Source organism: Dendrobates tinctorius, unplaced genomic scaffold (assembly GCF_039654945.1).
Source record: "Dendrobates tinctorius isolate UK_male_01 unplaced genomic scaffold, ASM3965494v1 ptg000181l, whole genome shotgun sequence".
NCBI lineage: Eukaryota > Metazoa > Chordata > Amphibia > Anura > Dendrobatidae > Dendrobates > Dendrobates tinctorius.
Genome location: NW_027361848.1, coordinates 8,220,408 through 8,238,315, shown reverse-complemented (window position 1 = coordinate 8,238,315; position 17,908 = coordinate 8,220,408). Strand labels below are relative to the sequence as shown.

The window sequence follows — 17,908 nt, the reverse complement described above, 5'->3', positions numbered from 1 at the left end:
TGGTCGCTCTTCTCTGCACCCGCTCCAGTTCAGCTATGTCTTTCTTATACACCGGAGACCAGAACTGTACACAGTATTCTAAGTGTGGTCGCACTAGTGACTTATATAGAGGTAAAATTATGTTCTCCTCATGAGCATCTATGCCTCTTTTAATGCATCCCATTATTTTATTTGCCTTTGCAGCAGCTGCCTGACACTGACCGCTAAATGTGAGTTTGTCGTCCACCCATACACCCAGGTCTTTTTCAGTGACAGTTTTGCCCAGTGTTTTACAATTAAGCACATAATTATACATCTTGTTCGTTCTACCCAAGTGCATGACCTTACATTTATCCCCATTAAAGCTCATTTGCCATTTATCAGCCCAAGCTTCTAGTTTACATAAATCCTCCTGTAATATAAAATTGTCCTCCTCGGTATTGATTACCCTGCAGAGTTTAGTGTCATCTGCAAATATTGAAATTCTACTCTCTATGCCCCCTACAAGGTCATTAATAAATATGTTAAAAAGAAGCGGGCCCAAAACTGACCCCTGTGGTACCCCACTGCTAACCGTGACCCAGTCTGAGTGTGCTCCATTAATAACCACCGTTTGTTTCCTATCCCAGAGCCAGCTCTTAACCCACCTACACATATTTTCCCTTATCCCCATTGTTCTCATTTTATGTATCAACCTTTTGTGTGGCACCGTATCAAAAGATTTTGAAAAGTCCATGTACACCACATCCACTGCATTCCCTTGGTCCAGTCCGGAACGTACCTCTTCATAAAAGCTTATCAGATTAGTCTGACAGGAATGGTCCCATGTAAACCCATGTTGATATTGGGTCATAAGGTTATTCTTCTCCAGATACTCCAGTATAGTATCTCTTAGAAAACCCTCCAGGATTTTACCCACAGTTGAGGTTAAACTTACTGGCCTATAATTTCCAAGTTCAGTTTTTGTCCCCTTTTTGAATATTGGCACCACATTTGCTATACGCCAGTCCTGTGGTACAGACCCTGTTATTATGGAATCTTTAAAAATAATGGTCTATCTATGACTGTGCTTAATTCCTGCAGTACTCGGGGGTGTATCCCATCCGGGACCGGGGATTTGTCAATTTTAGTGATTTTTTTAGACGCCACCGTACTTCCTGCTGGGTTAAGCAAGTGACATTTAACGGAGAATTTTTATCCCTGATCATATTATCCGTCATGTAGAGATGAGCGACTTTGCCTTTTTTCGGGTCGAGTTGGGTTTCGCGAAACCCGACTTTCGCAAAAGGCGGGTCGAACGAAATCGGCCGACTATAGGGAAAAGTCGGGGGTCCGACTGAAACACGAAACCCAATGTAAGTCAATGGGGAAGAAAAGTCGGCAGTGAGAGGAGGACAGGAAACACACTTACAGTGCCCATTTAAATGCCAAAAGCATAAATTCTTATTACTGAAGCTTGTCACCCTTTATTTACTTCATAATACTAGTTACGCACTGAAAAATGGGGGTTATTTGGCTAAAGTTGTGGGGGGTAGGGCTGGCTCCAGGTTTTCATGTGCCCTGGGAGAAAGAGCGCCCCTTTAACACATACCACAACTCATGCTGCTCCGATACGGCAGAGAAATAGTGGTATACTACAAAGAAAAATACTTCACTTTTTCATCTCATGACGAGGCCCATCTATTTCTCCATACAGAATCATTGGTCCCATATAATGTTTGAAACAGTATATGATGAGCTCCACATAATGCTACAGTATATGTTGGTCCCCATGGATAAAGCTCCACTGTCTTATGGGCCCAAATAATGCTCCATACATAATGGGCCCCATTTCTAATGCTCTAGTGTATAATGGGCCCTGTAAATGCTGCTCCAGTGTCTGATGTCCACCTTTGGAATGTTCCAGTGTATGGTGGGCCCCATCTATCATTCTCCAGAGTATAGTGCTCCCCAAAAATTGCTGTCCCAACATTGAAAACAATGAAATAAGTCTCCTCGCTTGGGAATCCCTGTACTAGTCTGGACTCCTCGTCGTCCCCATCTTCCATCTCACTGCACAGTATTTCAACCTTGCAAGTGCTGTGATCCTGAGCAAGCAGGGGGGCCCACTCGTTGGCGACGGCACTGGCACAGGGCCCCTGATAGTACGGTGGTGTGTCTGACGGCGGGTGGGCCGAACCTGCACTTTCATCTGCAGCTTCCTCATTGTCACAGTGTAAGATGGAACTGTATATGGGAAGGGTAACCTGAGTTTCATCAGGGTCAGATTCAGGCCGTGTAGAGTGCGAGGGGAATGTAGTGGTCTGGGTCAATGTACCAGCAGATTCATCGAGCAGTGGCTGGGCATCAGTGCACTTGTGTCGCCCCCAGGAGTACGGTCGCCACAGTGGCATTACCTTCCTCCTAGGGAGTGTGATGTCATGCTTGGGAGCAACGAAGGATCTCTCTAGCAGGTTAACTGATTGGGCGGCGTTATTCCCACGAGTCACGACCCTCCAAACAGCGTTCATGAAGGCAAAGTGTTTGTTTTACGTGGGCAGTATGGTTGCAAAGCTGAACCTTAAAGGAATGTCCAGAAGGGCACCACCAGGAGTGGAGCCTGCGGCGTAATTTGACTCAACACGGGCAACCTCAACCATCCAGCAACAAAAAAGATGCACACATTGCAAGCTTAATTCTGTTAACGATCGAGACTCCGTCATGCCCCGCGGTCCGAGTCCGGCTTACTAGAGGGACACGCGAGGCTCTGGCACGTGAGATTGGCCAATAACTGGTGTGTCATGCCCTTACATGTCCGTGGCTGCATGTGCGCTACACTGAAAGGGCCAGCGTTTGTCGCTTACAGGTGCAGATAACCCGCTGAACACCGTTAGTGATGGGGATCTGGGATTACAATTATTACCCGCGAACGATGATTTCCCAGTAAGTGCAGGTCAACCGCAGTTCCGGAATTAGGCCTAACTGTCATTCCTGAAAAAATGAAAAACTTACGTGTGCAAACCACAGGTGCTGTAGCTTGCTTAACAGCTCGCCAGCCATTCTCAGGCCCAGTATGGATTACACGTGATTGCACAAAGGTGAGAAAGGGTACCGTATCACCGGATAACATGTATGGATAGCATAGTGTACACATTCAAAATATATGTCTATAGATCAGGAGGCAGGCTCAGACAGTGTCAGGCCCAGTATGGATTACACGTGATTGCACAAAGGTGAGAAAGGGTACCGTATCACCGGATAACATGTATGGATAGCATAGTGTACACATTCAAAATATATGTCTATACATCAGGAGGCAGGCCCAGTATGGATTTGACGGCCCAGACTACACAGCGGAGGAGCAGGGAGAGGTAAAGATTGCAAATGCTGGGGCCCTGCCCAAGCAAGGGGGGCCCACTTGTGGGCGTCGGTACTGGCACTGGTCCTACTCATAGTCTCTGGCAGGGTGAGCTGGACTTGAGAGATGCCTATGGTGGAACTAGCGGTGGACAGGGCGGACTGAGAGAGGGTTGATGATGGTGATGGAGTTGGTATTCTTTCTGATGGCCTAGATTCAGTCTTTCGTTGATATAACATTGTGATTCCCTGACAGCTTTGGCCTTGCAACGACACCTCAACATTTGCTGCTGTGCTAACTGGTGGGCTTACAGTGGGGGAAACAATGTAGCGTTGCTGACTACCATCTTTGGGAGCATTTGCACATGTGGTACTTGAGGTTTGGTGTTCCGTCCACGCTTGCAAGTGCATGGTGGTTAAATGTCTAAGCATGCAACTGGTATTCAAATTTTTCAGATTTTAACCTCTGCTAAAGGTCTTTGTGCACTTCTTACAGATAACCTTGGCCTGATCATTAGGATTTCGTTCAAAAAAGTGCCACACTGCACTCTTCCTACTATGGAAGACATTTTGCGTCCTTGCACGCTGTGCTATTTTGACCGTCTGGCCAAGCAGTCCAGCAACTTTTTGGGTTTTTGTAACCCGTTTTTGGACTGCTCCGTGCCTGCCAGATAACAGCTGTTGCGATGTCGATGCCTGCTGCGGATGCTCCTCCTCCTCTTCGGAGCTATTGGCAGCGGCACCCTCTTCCCCCAATGGATGCCAATCTGGGTCAACAACTGGGTCACCTCCTCTTCAATGTCATGTGCACCTTCCTCTGTGTCACCGTGTACGGTGGTATAGCATGCGGGAAGGGGCACCTGAGTTTCAAAAGGGTCAGAATCTGGCTCAGTACACTGCGAGGACAATGTCGTGCTCTGAGTGAATGTACCAGCAGAATCATCCTTCAGCGGCTGTGCATCAGTGCACTCCATGTCAGATTCATCTTGGCCTGGGTAATTCACCATTTCACTTGATAACCCAGGCATGGTATGTGAAAACAGCTCCATGGAGTATTCTGTTGTGTGGCCTGCCGCATCCTTCAATTTTGGTTGGGGTGAAGGACACAAAGAAAGGTGTGGTTCATGACCATGAGCCTCCAAAGACGACTCAGTGCTTTTATTTTTTACAAGTTCAGAAGAGGAGGCGATAGAGCTGGAGGCCGAGTCAGCAATGTAGGCCAAAACTTGTTCCTGAAGCTCCGGCTTTAAAAGCGGTTTACCTACTCCCAGAAAAGGGAGCCTTCGAGGCCTTGTGGAGCCAGACGATGACGCAGGCTTAACACCTCCTGCATTAGGTGTTATTTTGCTTTTGCCACTACCAGCAGATCCAACACCAACACCATTATTAACAGCTGGCAACCCCCGCCCACTAACACGGCCTCTTACACCACACTTCCTCAATTTTTTGAAAAATGTACCCACAATTCCACCAACGATATGGAACTGTAAAACAAGGTACAAGGTGTATATAGGACAGTTGAGAATTTAATTCTCCTACCACTTCTGGACACTGATGTATTGTGTGAGGCCCAATGTATATCACACCGCTGTATGACAGGCTGAATTTGGCTGGTGTGAAAAATGTGACATAGGACGGCAGAAATGGATTGTCCTTACACACTTCTGGACACTGATGTATTGTGTGAGGCCCAATGTATATCACACCGCTGTATGACAGGCTGAATTTGGCTGGTGTGAAAAATGTGACATAGGACGGCAGAAATGGATTGTCCTTACACACTTCTGGACACTGATGTATTGTGTCAGGCCCAGTGTATATCACACCGCTGTATGACAGGATGAATTTGGCAGGTGTGAAAAATGTTATATAGGACAGGGCAGGATTGGAATCTCCCTAGAGTGTAGGTCTGTAAGAACGGAACAACTCCTCGACTTATCCTTACAGAGTCACACCCTTAGCTTCACTGTGGCCGTGATAACAGCCGTTACACGGTACTGAGAGAGCAGCGTGCACGTACACCGCTGTCCGGTGTATGTTAAATTGTCAAGCTCCGTGTTTTTTTAGTATACGGACTGACACACGCTGTCTCTCTATAGTTTTGAATGTAATCAAACAGCAAATAGACTAGACTTTTTGAAAAACAGGCAAAACTATAAGGTGGAGGTCTGTAAGAACGGAACAACTCCTCGACTTATCCTTACAGAGTCACACCCTTAGCTTCACTGTGGCCGGGATAACAGCCGTTACACGGTACTGAGAGAGCAGCGTACACCGCTGTACGGTGTGAAAAAATGCACACTCAGTATCTCACCAGGACAAAAAAAAAAAGGATTGCTTTTAAAAAAGCAGTTTGCAAAGCAGTGTGAAACCAGCAATGCAGCTATCAGGTAGCCTTATAAGGCAGCCTAACAACCAGCAGAGCTGATCCACCAAAATATAGCCTCCCCTTGCACTGCACAGTGACTGGTGTGTTGTACAGGCAAAATCGCTAGCAGCAGCAGCTGATTTATTGTCTTCTTCCCTGCCTAACGCTCTCCCTACAGAATCTGCAGCAGCAGCATCTCTCCCTATACTGAGATCAGCAGAAGTAAGATGGCGGTCGGCGTGCACGCCCTTTTATACCCCCTGTGACGCCCCCAAAGCAAGCCAATCACTTGCATACCCTTCTCAAAGATGGTGGGGACCGCTGCCTATGTCATCACGTTGCCCACAGTGTCCGTTCTTCCTCATTGGCTGAAAAAGGGCGCTGAAGCATGTTTTGAAACGCGACTTTGGTGCTAAAGTCGCCGACCTTGTGGCCGACCTCACGCTGAGGTCTGGTTTCGATTCATGAAACCCAACTTTGGCGAAAGTCGGCGACTTTTGAATTTTTTCGACCCGTTTCGCTCAACTCTACCGTCATGGGATTTTCTTGTGTAAATACTGATGAAAAAAAGTCATTTAGCATATTGGCTTTTTCCTCATCCACCATTTCACCCAGACTATTTTTAAGGGGGCCAACACTATCATTTTTTAGTTTCTTACTATTTATGTAGTTAAAGAATATTTTGGGATTAGTTTACTTTCTCTGGCAATGAGTCTCTCTGTCTCAATCTTTGCTGTCTTGATTTGCTTTTTACAGAATTTATTTAATCTTCTGTATTTAGTTAATGCCTCATCACTACCTACTCGCTTTAATTCTTTAAATGCTTTATTTTTATCTCTTATTGCACCCCTTACAGCTCTATTTAGCCATAGTGGTTTCCTCCTATTTCTAGCATGTTTATTCCCATATGGTATATATTGTGCACAGGTCCTATTCAGGATGCTAATAAATGTCTCCCATTTTCTTTGTGTATTTTTATGTCTCAGGATATCGTCCCAGTTAATTGCACCAAGATCATCTCTCATCCGTTGGAAATTTGCCTTCCTGAAGTTTAGTGTCCTTGTAACCCCTCTACTACACATCTTATTAAAGGATACATCAAAACTTATTAATTTGTGATCACTATTACCCAAGTGACCCTCAACCCTTACATTTGATATGCAGTCTGGCCTGTTGGTTAATATTAGGTCTAGCAGTGCCCCCCCTCTTGTTGGGTCCTGAACCAGTTGTGAAAGGTAATTGTCTCTCATAGTTGTCAAAAACCTATTTCCTTTGCTGGAACTGCAGGTTTCGGTTCCCCAATGTATTTCAGGGTAGTTGAAGTCCCCCATAATAATGACTTCTCCTTGAGTCGCAGCTTCATCTATTTGCTTTATGAGGATATTCTCTGTTGCTTCCATTATTTTTGGAGACTTATAACAAACCCCTATCAGTAATTTATTATTTTTCCCCCCTCCCCTTATCTCTACCCACAGGGACTCTACATTTTCATTAGATTCATATATATTATCACGAAGGATGGGTTTTAAGGATGATTTTACATATAAACACACACCTCCCCCTCCCCTATTTGTTCGGTTATTTCTGAACAGACTATAGCCCTGTAAATTAACTGCCAAGTCGTGGCTCTCATCCAGCCATGTCTCAGATATCCCCACCATGTCATCATTATGTTCCAACAACATTAACTCCAATTCCTCCATCATGTTTGCGAGGCTTCTGGCATTAGTATACATGCACTTTATGTATCTCTCTGTACCTCTATTCTTTCTTAAATTATTAACTGTTCTAACCCCACCCCCCCATGCCACCCCCACCCCCAATGTCATTATTTGTGCCCAGGTCTCTATGTGCACTGTCTTCCCCTCCTATAAAAGGAATACCCTCCCCCCGTCCCTAGTTTAAATACTCCTCCAACCTTCTAGCCATTTTCTCCCCCAGCACAGCTGCACCCTCCCCATTGAGGTGCAGCCCGTCCCTAGCGTAGAACCTGTAGCTAACTGAGAAGTCGGCCCAGTTCTGCAGGAACCCAAACCCCTCCTTCCTACACCAATTCCTGAGCCACTTATTAACCTCCCTAATCTCCCATTGCCTCTCTGGCGTGGTACGTGGTACAGGAAGTATTTCCGAAAATACCACCTTGGAGGTCCTTGCTTTAAGCTTACAGTCTAATTCCCAGAAATCATCTTTAAGGACCTTCCACCTACCTCTAACTTTGTCATTTATGCCAATGTGCACCATGACCGCTGCATCCTCACCAGCCCCTCCCAGTAATCTGTCAAACCGATCAGCGATGTGTCGGACTCGAGCGCCAGGTAGGCAGCACACCGTTCGACGATCCCTGTCTTTGTGACAGATTGCCCTATCTGTTCCCCTAATAATTGAGTCTCCCACTACCAGAAGCTGTCTGACCTGCCCTGCTCTCCTATTTCCCCCCTTACTGGAGCAGACACTCCTCCGGCTTTCAGAGGACATGCCTTGCTGCAGCAGTGCTACTCCTGCACTAACACTCCCCTCATCTGCCAACTTAGCAAACTTATTGGGGTGTGCTAGAGCAGGACTAGCCTCCCTGGTGCTCTTCCCTCTACCCCGCCTTCTGTCACCCAGCTAGCTGCTTCATTGTCCTGCAGCTCCAACCTAGCATCCCCCCTAGCATCCCCCCCTCATCTATCCCATTGAGCGTCTGCTCAGTGAGCAGAAGACTCCTTTCCATATTGTCTATGCATCTCCGTGTTGCCAGCTGCACATTTAGATCCAGTATCTGGGCTTTCAAATGCACAACGTGCTCACATCTCGCACAGCAATATGCACCCTCGACCGGCTGTTCAAGGATTTCATACATGCGGCAAGACGTGCACTGGATGGCATTGGCAATAGTGGAGCACATCCTAATGGGGATTGCACCAGACAATAAGATAAGCAAAAATAAATTAAAAAAGTATTAATATAATATAACAGCAATTCAGTAAGACCTCCCTTGGAAACTCCCTGAATTCAAAGTCACTGAATCTCAAGTCACACACTTACCACAGTTCGCACTTGCGCTCAGGTCACACTCAGCTCATTCACACTCGCTCAGGCAGAAGATTTAAAAGTTTTTTGTTTTTTTTTCCCCTTTTACCAGCACACCACCTTGCTGCTCAATGCACTTCCAAAAAAACATGTTAGAGACATTGTGGTAGCACGAGAAGCAAATGACATCACAATGCTTAAAACTATCCCATGCCATTTTAGGTTGCACCATAATTGCAATCCTAAAGATTTGAAAGTAAAGGAAATAGACAGAGTGCAAGGTGGGATAAGAGGTGGGGACATGAAGAAAAAACTAGCCCAACTTGAGTGCCACTGGATTGCTAAATCGGGCACTATGACTCCGGCAGGACTAAACAAACAAATTTGCTTTGCCTGCTTTCTCTAGATAGATCCTGGTGGAGTCATTCTGCCCTCTCCTCTTTCCTTGTTCATGAGCTCCGAACCCCTTGGTTTTTGTTTTTTTAATCTGTGTGTTTTATTTTACTCTTTCTCATTGTTCTTTTTTATTCTAGTAGGTTTTCCACAATCTGAATTTATTGATGTATCCCATGTGGAATCCCTGCCATTTCTCGTACCTATTCAAGCAATCTGTGACTGCATATTCTATGGAGACCATCTATCCAAAGAACCCTGAAATGTCTTTGTACTGTTATCAACTGTACATAAGAAAATATTGGGGACTTTATTACCGGTAATAGTTCTTTCATCTCACACATAGATTTGTACTAATATGTTGCACATGTTGATTGTAAAATTCTTTATTTATATATATATATATATATATATATATATATATATATATATATATATATATATATATATATATATATATATATATATTATGTCTTCCCTAAGTGGAATATTATTCCTTGATAGCCCACTTATTATTTGCTATTGTTAGTGTATCTTATATTGTCTATAAATATATACAGTATATACATGAGTATATATATATTCATATTAGGTGGCTTAATTATGAAAACCATCATGTATTGGTATCTTTTAGCTTTTGTTTTCCTTTTTACCCTCATCCTTCATATTTTGCACTTGTCACTTTATCGTTCCCATTCATATTTTTTTTTTCTTCCTCCTTTTTTAGTATTATGGTCATCTGCGGGTTTTAGATTATACCTGCCACTTTCTTCATATTTCTTTGTTATATATCTTCATTTTCTGCTTTGCCAGCACTTGTGCCCCTTATTAAGATGGTGGACGGATTGAAAGCATGCACACTGTGCCGGATAGGTATCGGCATTGCCAATGGTGCTCGACTGTGATGTGTGGATCTGCTGACGTCACAGGGGATTTACCCTGATCCATCGCGTAACTGCGAGCGCCCGAAGCAATGTCACTGATGACGCTGGTAAACACAAACCCTGTGCATGCGCCGAATAAGAACCTGCCCCTGACAGGATTATCCCGCAGAGCTGGCCATACTATGTGGACACTATATTATTAAGTATGCTTGGTATCATTGTGTAGGCGCTGCACCATTGTCAGCCCCACACACAGCTGATCCTCCGGTATTCATTATGTGTAGCTATGGCTTCCAGCATTCCTAGTCTCTATATAATGCAGCACATTCACACAGGGAGTCACAGCCCCCCGAGGAAGTCAATGCGAAATGCGCGTTGGGGCTGCTCCTACCTACATCTGTGCACTAAGGTTACTATGGGTAAGATACCTTCTTTATCTACTGTTTTATGATCTAAGATGATGCGATACATTCATATTTGATGGTTGTTACCATTACCCTTTATTGGGTGCACACTCTCTTTTTATTAGGATTTTTGACATCTAGGTCATATTATAATCAAGCAGTATTATATGCTATACTTTTACTTAGGTTAAATCTTAGTTCCCAGCCTGCTTCCATGCACATTTATAGGTAGTGTTCTGACACCATGTGCCTTTGCACTTTTTTCTATGCTACATTTTATTGTTTTTTGTTATTGTTAATAAAATTTCCTATTTTTTATAATCTGGTTTATACTCCTAGTCTCTTTTTGGGTAGATATCTTGTGGTGGAGTTTCCAGTATCCATTTACTTTTTACTATTCATTGGTATATAGTTATAGGGATATCTTTACATCACTACATGATCAATTTTGTTTGGAAAATTTTTGTAAAACTTACAGTATTACCTGCCGACACTGGTAGATCAGTGATAAAATCGACTAATAAATGAATCCAAGGTCTACTGGGAATCTCCAATGGTTGGAGAGACCCAGACGGACGAGTATGAAAGGTTTTAGTACACGCACAGACACTGCAGGCAGGTGCTTCTCACAAAATTATATCATCAAAAAGTTAATTTATTTCAGCTCTTCAATACAAAAATGACTCTATATTATATAGAGCCATTATAAACAGATTGATTTATTTCAAGTGTTTATTTCTGTAAATGTTGATGATTATGGCTTACAGCCAATGAAAACCCAAAACTCATTATCTCAGTAAATTAGATTAACAAAAAAATACCTGCAAAGGCTTCCTAAGCATTTAAAAAGGTCCCTTAGTCTGTTTCAGTAGGTTTCACAATCATGGGGAAGACTGCTGACTTGACAGATATCCAGAAGGCAGTCTCTGACACACTCCACAAGGATGGATAACCAAAAATAGTCTTTGCTAAAGAAACTGGCTGTTCACAAAGTGCTGGAAAGATGAGTGGAAGAAAAAGGTGCACAAGCAAGCGTGATAACCGCAGCTTTGAAAGGATTGTTAAGAAAAGGCCATTCAAAAATTTGGGAGAGATTCACAAGGAGTGGACTGCTGCTGGAGTCATTGATTCAAGAGCCTCCACACATAGACATATCAGACGTATGGGCTAAAAGTGTCACATTCCTTGTGTCAAGCCACTCATGACCAATAGACAAAGCCAGAAGCGTCTTACCTGGGCCAAGGAGAAAAAGAATTGGACTGTTGCTCAGTGGTCCAAGGTGTTGTTTTCAGATGAAAGTAAATTTTAAATTTCATTTGGAAATCAAGGTTCCAGAGTCTGAAGGAAGAATGGAAAGGCACATAAGTCAAGCTGCTTGAGGTCTAGTGTGAAGTTTCCACAATCAGTGAAGGTTTGGGGAGCCATGTCATCTGCTTGTGTAGGTCCACTTCCACGTCATGCTTCCCTCTGCTGACAGGTTTTTTTGATGGAAATTTCATTCTCCAGCAGGACTTGGCACCTGTCCACACTGCCAAAAGTACCAATACCTGGTTTAAAAACAACAGTATCACTGTGCTTGATTGGCCAGCAAACTCACCTGACCTTAACCCCATAGTCTTTATTTTCAAGAGGAAGATGAGAGACACCAGATCCAAGAATGCAGATGAGCTAAAGGTTGGTATCAAATCAACCTGGGCTTCCATAACATCTCAGCAGGGCCACAGTCTGATTGTCTCCATGCCACACCGCATTGATGCAGTAATTGATTCAAAAGGACCCCCGACCAAGCATGGAGTGCATTTACTGAACATATTTTTCAGTAGCCAAATTTTTCGGATTTTAAAATAATTTTTTAAGCTGCTGTTATAAAGTATTCTAATTCACTAAGATAATAACTTCATTGGCCATAATCATAAACAGAAATAAACACTTGAAATAGATCCCTCTGTTTGTAATCACTGTATATATGAGTTTCACTTTTTGTATTGAAGAACTGAAATAAATTAACTTGTTGATGATATTCTAATTTTGTGAGAAGCATCTGCACATACTCCCAGACATCCTGATGTACTTCTGACCACAAAAAAGGCTGAGTAAGAAGATCTGTGGTGGCTTTATTACCGGGATGTCCAGCGAAGATGGAATCATGATGTTCACTAAGAATTCTCAGATGGAGACTCACAGGCACAAACAGTTTACTTAACGGACAGAAGATCTGAGCATATAGACGCAATAACCACCGCTTTTTGTAGCATAGGTACTCATTCACAATTATCTCCACCCTCAGGAAAACAAAGAGATAAGGCATCTGCCTAAATGTTCTTGTTCCCTGGCCTATTTGCAACTAAAAAGTTAAGCCTGGTGAAGAACAACACCCATCTTGACTGTCAAAGCGTTAGATGCTTTGCAGACTCTAGGTATAAAAGATTCTTATGATCAGTGCTTACCATAACCGGATGAACTGCTACCTCCATAAAGTTATGCCACTGTTCAAAGGTCCATTTGATTGTCAAGAGTTCCTGTTACCAATGTCATAATTTCTCTTTGCAGATGACAGGTTTTTTTTTTAGAAAAGTATGCACATGGACACCATTTACCAGGAGACGCACCCTGTGACAATACAGTCCCCACCCCCACTTCTGATGCATCAACTTCTACAACAAAAGGCTGAGTGACGTCAGGCTGTATAAAAATTGGCTCAGATGCAAAACACTCCTTCAAGGTATTGAACGCCTCCCTGGCCGGATTGGACCACTTGGAAAAGTCTGTCACTTTCCTGCTCATATCCATCAGAGATTTGGCCACTACCAAAAAGTTTTTTATGAATTCACTGTAGTAGTTGGCAAAACTCAAAAACCTTTGTAACACATTCAAATCCTCAAAACGATTCCAATCCAGTACCACCAAGACTTTCTTCGGATCCACTTGAAAACTGGTGAATGATACCACACATCCTAGAAAAGGGATCTCCTCAACCAAAAACATACACTTCTCTTTTTTTTTGGATTTACCTTCTTGATACACGAACACCTATGGGTATGAATTTGAGGAAAGAGTTTATGCTTTATTATTAATCATATTCAAATAAAGATTTTTTTTGTTTTATTGTTGATGTGATATATTAATTTAATGTCATGTATACTTCACTTATATTGTGGGTTTTTTTTGGATACAGTCCTGTTGTGTTTTTTTTTTTCTCTGTGTCTATTTTAAATAATGAATTATGTGCACCTGTGCACTTTCTTGATATTCTGCTGTGTTAGCTCTGGGGATATTCTGAGTCTAAGAGCGTATACCGCTCAAAACGCGTACAGAACCTCCTGGGCACTTTCTGTGCGGCTATCCCATGTCAGGGTAAAAACCGCAATGATGACTATAGCAGCCATGCCTGTATTTTAATGAAATAAATAAAGAAAATTCTGGATTTTACTCCTTGAGCTGAACTTTCCTTTTTCTATGAAGTATTCCAAAACGTCCAAGTGCAACGTGTCCTTGCTCGGACCTTGCTGCAGCATCAATGAGGGGTGAGCAGAACTAAATCCTTTTTTCTCCAATGTGTAACTTCTCTTTTTTGACAAATAATTTCTGGTCTCTGAGTATCTGTAAGACCTGCCTGACATGTACCGTATGTGACTCAAGATCAGGTGAATAAATGAATATGTCATCAAGATAGATTACAAAAAATCTACCAAACAGGTGACTAAATGTCATTTACAAAGTGCTGAAAGACGGCGGGTGCATTCAGCAACCTAAATGGCATCACAGTTTAGAAATCCATTTTGCTCCTTCAATCTGATTAAAGAGATTGTAACGGCATAAGTGGTAGAACCAATGTGCCGGAACCCAAGAAAGACCTGGAAGGGCGTGACAAGGAGCCTCACCCAATCTGACCACGGATACACAGCAGCTTATGACACAGAGATTCGAGAAGAGACAAGGGAGGTGGTCCAGATGCTACTCCAGGACTGACCTTTGGTAGATGGCAGCTGACCCTCTAGGAACGGGTGACTGGAACGACCCGAGGGGATGTCCAATAGATGCAGGCAGAGTAGAACGACAGGTACTATGGATGCAGACGGAACATATGATGAGATGAGCACTAGCAGATGCAGATTGGGTCGGGGTATAGGCAGGCTGGTAGACAGGCTGGCGGACATGGCTGATAGACAGGCTGGTGGGCACAGCTGCCCGGGGATCTATGATCTCACGCAGCTGCAGGAGAACAAGGATAGGGAGTGGGACTGCGGCAGTAAGTATGTTGGTGCCTCTGCTGGGGAGGAAAGTGGAGAGCAGAGGCGCTGGAGACAAGGCAGGAGGTGGAGCGGCAGGTGCAGGGCTGCGGTTGTGACAGCGTTGGTGTCTCTGCTGGGGAAGGGAATACAGAGACACGGATGTTACAGTACCTCCCTATTAACGCCCTCTCTTTTTCAAGTCTGCAAGGAACCTCTCCAGTAGAAGGGCATGGATATTCTACCTGGGTTCCCAGGACCTCTCCTCTAGGCCAAACCCCTTCCAATCAACAAGAAAAAAGGTTTTACCTCTTACCCTTTTGGTAGCCAGAATGTTCTCAACCTCAAAAACTTCCTCAGTGCTGACCAGAGCAGGAATGGTTGTGAGATCTCGAAAAAAAGGACTGAGGACAACAGGTTTGATAGGAGACACATGAAAAGAAATGGGAATTTATAAGAAGCCTGGAACTTTGAGTTTGCAGGCCATGGGATTGATTTGTCTCAGAACTTCAAATGGACCAATGAGGACCCAATTTATGGGAGAGTACCTTGAGACGGACATACTTAGATGACAGCCAGACCTTGTCCCCCAGGTGGAACAGAGGCGGATCCAGTTGTCTCTTGTCTGCATGCCTCTTCATCCACTCTGAGGACCTCAAAAGTGTAGACCTGATGTCCTCTCAGATCTTAGAAAAATCTTTTGATGAGGGATTTAGCAGCAAGTATAACAAAGGTAGTGGAAATAGAAAACGGAACATTGGGGTGTTGTCCGTACACTAAAAAAACAACTGAGTTTTAGCTGCAGATTTAATCACGTGATTGCTATACGAAAACTCGGCCCATGGCAGCAGTTCGGGCCAGTCAATATAGTGTGCATTGACAAAGTGCCGCAGGAAGTTGGTCAGAAATTGACTGACTCACTCCACCTGACCATTGGACTGAGTTTAGTAAGCCAAAGAGATATCCAGGGAGACATTGAGCAGATTGCAGGTGGCCCTCCAGAAGCGGGAAGTAAACTGGACGCCTCTATCTGAGAAGATATGGAGCGGAAACCATGAAAGCAAAAAACGTAGACTCAACTTCTGTAATGCTCACGCCCTGACAGGATGGCGCGAGCATGGGGGTGTGGCCCCACTGTGCAATAAACCAGACTACCCTGGAAGGGGCGTGACTAAGCAGCTACCTTGGTGTTCACTGGAGCCTCTGATGGTGAGGTCAGGCTTGTGCAGCAGGTAGATGCCAGGTACCACTCCAGGGTGGTGTGTGGCTGTGGCTGCTGATCCCATTGTGGAAAAAACACTATGTGTAGTGCGGGCAAGTACAGACAGGCACAACTGATTCAATGGCAAACACGGTTGGTACTCTTGGCAGACAGGCGGGCACGGCTGAGACACTGGCAGGCGGGCACGGCTGGCACTCTGGCAGAACAGGCGGGCACGGCTAGCACTCTGGCAGGACAGGCAGGCACGGCTGGCGGGACTGGAACCATTATGGGTTGAACAGGAACATAGGCAGGTATGAGTGGGATACAGGAAGGGGAGGAGCTGGTACCGAATAGGGAAGGACAAAGACATGGACTGGAATTGGTGGTTTATGGGAACCTGTTCAGACTGGAGAAGCGGCGAGCAGAACAGAGTCACTGGTTGCAGTGCAGCGAGCTGAAACGCAAGGAGCGTGGAGCAAAGGCAAAGCCACAAGAGCACAGAGCAAAGGCAGAGCCGCAAGAGTGCCGAGCAAAGGCAGAGCTGCAGAAGTGCGGAGCAAAAGGTAGAACTGCAGGAGTGTGGAGCAAAACGCAGAACCCCGTCACAGGGTGGGATCTCTGCTATTGCATTGGGGCACTGACAAATGCAGTTCAAAACCAGGTACGTAACTGGTGGCCTAATTGGTCACTGTCGTGAAGACTGTCGCCTGAGAAGATGTAGATGCAGCCAGAACTGCCAGCATAGCAAGTCGGGTATTCACCGTCTGTAGGATAGAATCTTATCCTGCTGATCCTGGTATAGGTCCGAGATGGAGGATGCCTGAGAGCCAGTAGATTCCATGGCCTGTGCAAACTGTAATGGGCTGGGTGGTGGAATCAATTTTCTGGAGCCCAAGAAAGACCTTGAGGGGAGTGTGAAGGAGCCTCAGCCAATCTGACTACAGATAACAGCAGCTAACGACACCAAGATCGAAGGAGAGACAAGGGAGGTGGTCCAAGTGCTACTCCAGGACTGACCTTGGGTAGATGGCAGCTGATCCCTTAGGAACGGGTAGCTGTGGCGGCCCAAGGGAATGTCCAATAGATGCAGGCAGGTGGAGTAGAACAATAGGTACCACGTATGCAGACCGGACCGTCTGATGAGAAGATATGCACTGGCAAGTGCAGACTGGGTCAGTGGATAGGCAGGCTGGCGGGCACGGTTGATAGACGGGCTTGGTGGGCACGGCTGAATGACGGGCTGTAATTCAAGAATACTAGTGCTGGGACCTAGGATCTGATAAGGATGTTAGGAACACACAACATTGCACAGGCACCTCCCACCTGATGGAAGTGGCTTAAATAATAAGTACTCCCCAGCCATTGGCTGAGGACACTTTAGGATGGCGGTCGCTCTCCTTTAAGAAGCCAGGGCCGTACGCGCGTGCCCTAAGCTCGGAGTCTGGAGATTTGTGAGCAGTGCGAAGACCCCAGGCAGCTGCAGGAGAAATAGGATAGGGCTCGGGACTGCTGAGGTAAGTATGTCAGTTCCTCTGTTGGGGAAGGAAGCGAAGAACAGAAGCGCCGGAGACAATCCAGGAGGCGGAGTGGGAAGTGCAGGGCTGTGGCGGTGGGATAGTCAGTATCTCTACTGGGGAAGGGAATGCAGAGACATTGGCGCTACAGAAGTCCAGGAGAGAAAAAGCAGATACAGATATGGATCCTGGACTGTGATCTGATTGAGTTTGCGGGAATCTAGGCAGGGGTGTAACCCCCCGACTTTCTTTTTTTTACAAAGAAAAAGCAAGCAGCAATGGGGAATATAAGGATAATCTGATATGCTAAACTTTCCGCAATATAGGCCTTCATGGCCTGCCCCTGAGATATTATATAGTCTGCTCTTTGTCAACTTGGGACAAGATTAATGGTGCAGTCATAAAGATGATGGGGAAGAAGTTATTGGCACCCCTGCTGGGAGAACACATCCCTAAAGTCAGACATGCATTTAGGCATATACTGGGTATCCACCCTTGCAAGCCAGGTGCCCAAGCATTGTCATTAACAATACTGACTTCATTTTACCACCTCCCGAGTCTGCCAATCTACCACAGGGTTGTGCA

The 17,908-nt window shown here is 44.8% G+C and overlaps 1 protein-coding gene and 1 long non-coding RNA gene across 6 annotated transcripts in view; one reads left to right on the top strand and one right to left on the bottom strand.

Annotated features, from left to right (window-relative positions):
• Positions 1–17,908, bottom strand: part of THBS2 (thrombospondin 2) — a 1,059,287-nt gene that overhangs the window by 276,424 nt on the left and 764,955 nt on the right. The gene's annotated exons all lie outside the window — the stretch shown is intronic.
• Positions 1–17,908, top strand: part of LOC141054952 (uncharacterized) — a 46,819-nt gene that overhangs the window by 24,574 nt on the left and 4,337 nt on the right. For 3 of the 4 annotated variants that reach the window (XR_012221441.1, XR_012221444.1, XR_012221443.1), the window contains 2 exons: positions 9,229–9,407; positions 12,927–13,805. This is a non-coding gene — a long non-coding RNA (uncharacterized lncRNA). Of the gene's footprint in view, positions 1–9,228; positions 9,408–12,926; positions 13,806–17,908 lie in introns of those variants that run through there. The other variant, XR_012221442.1, reaches the window with a different exon arrangement.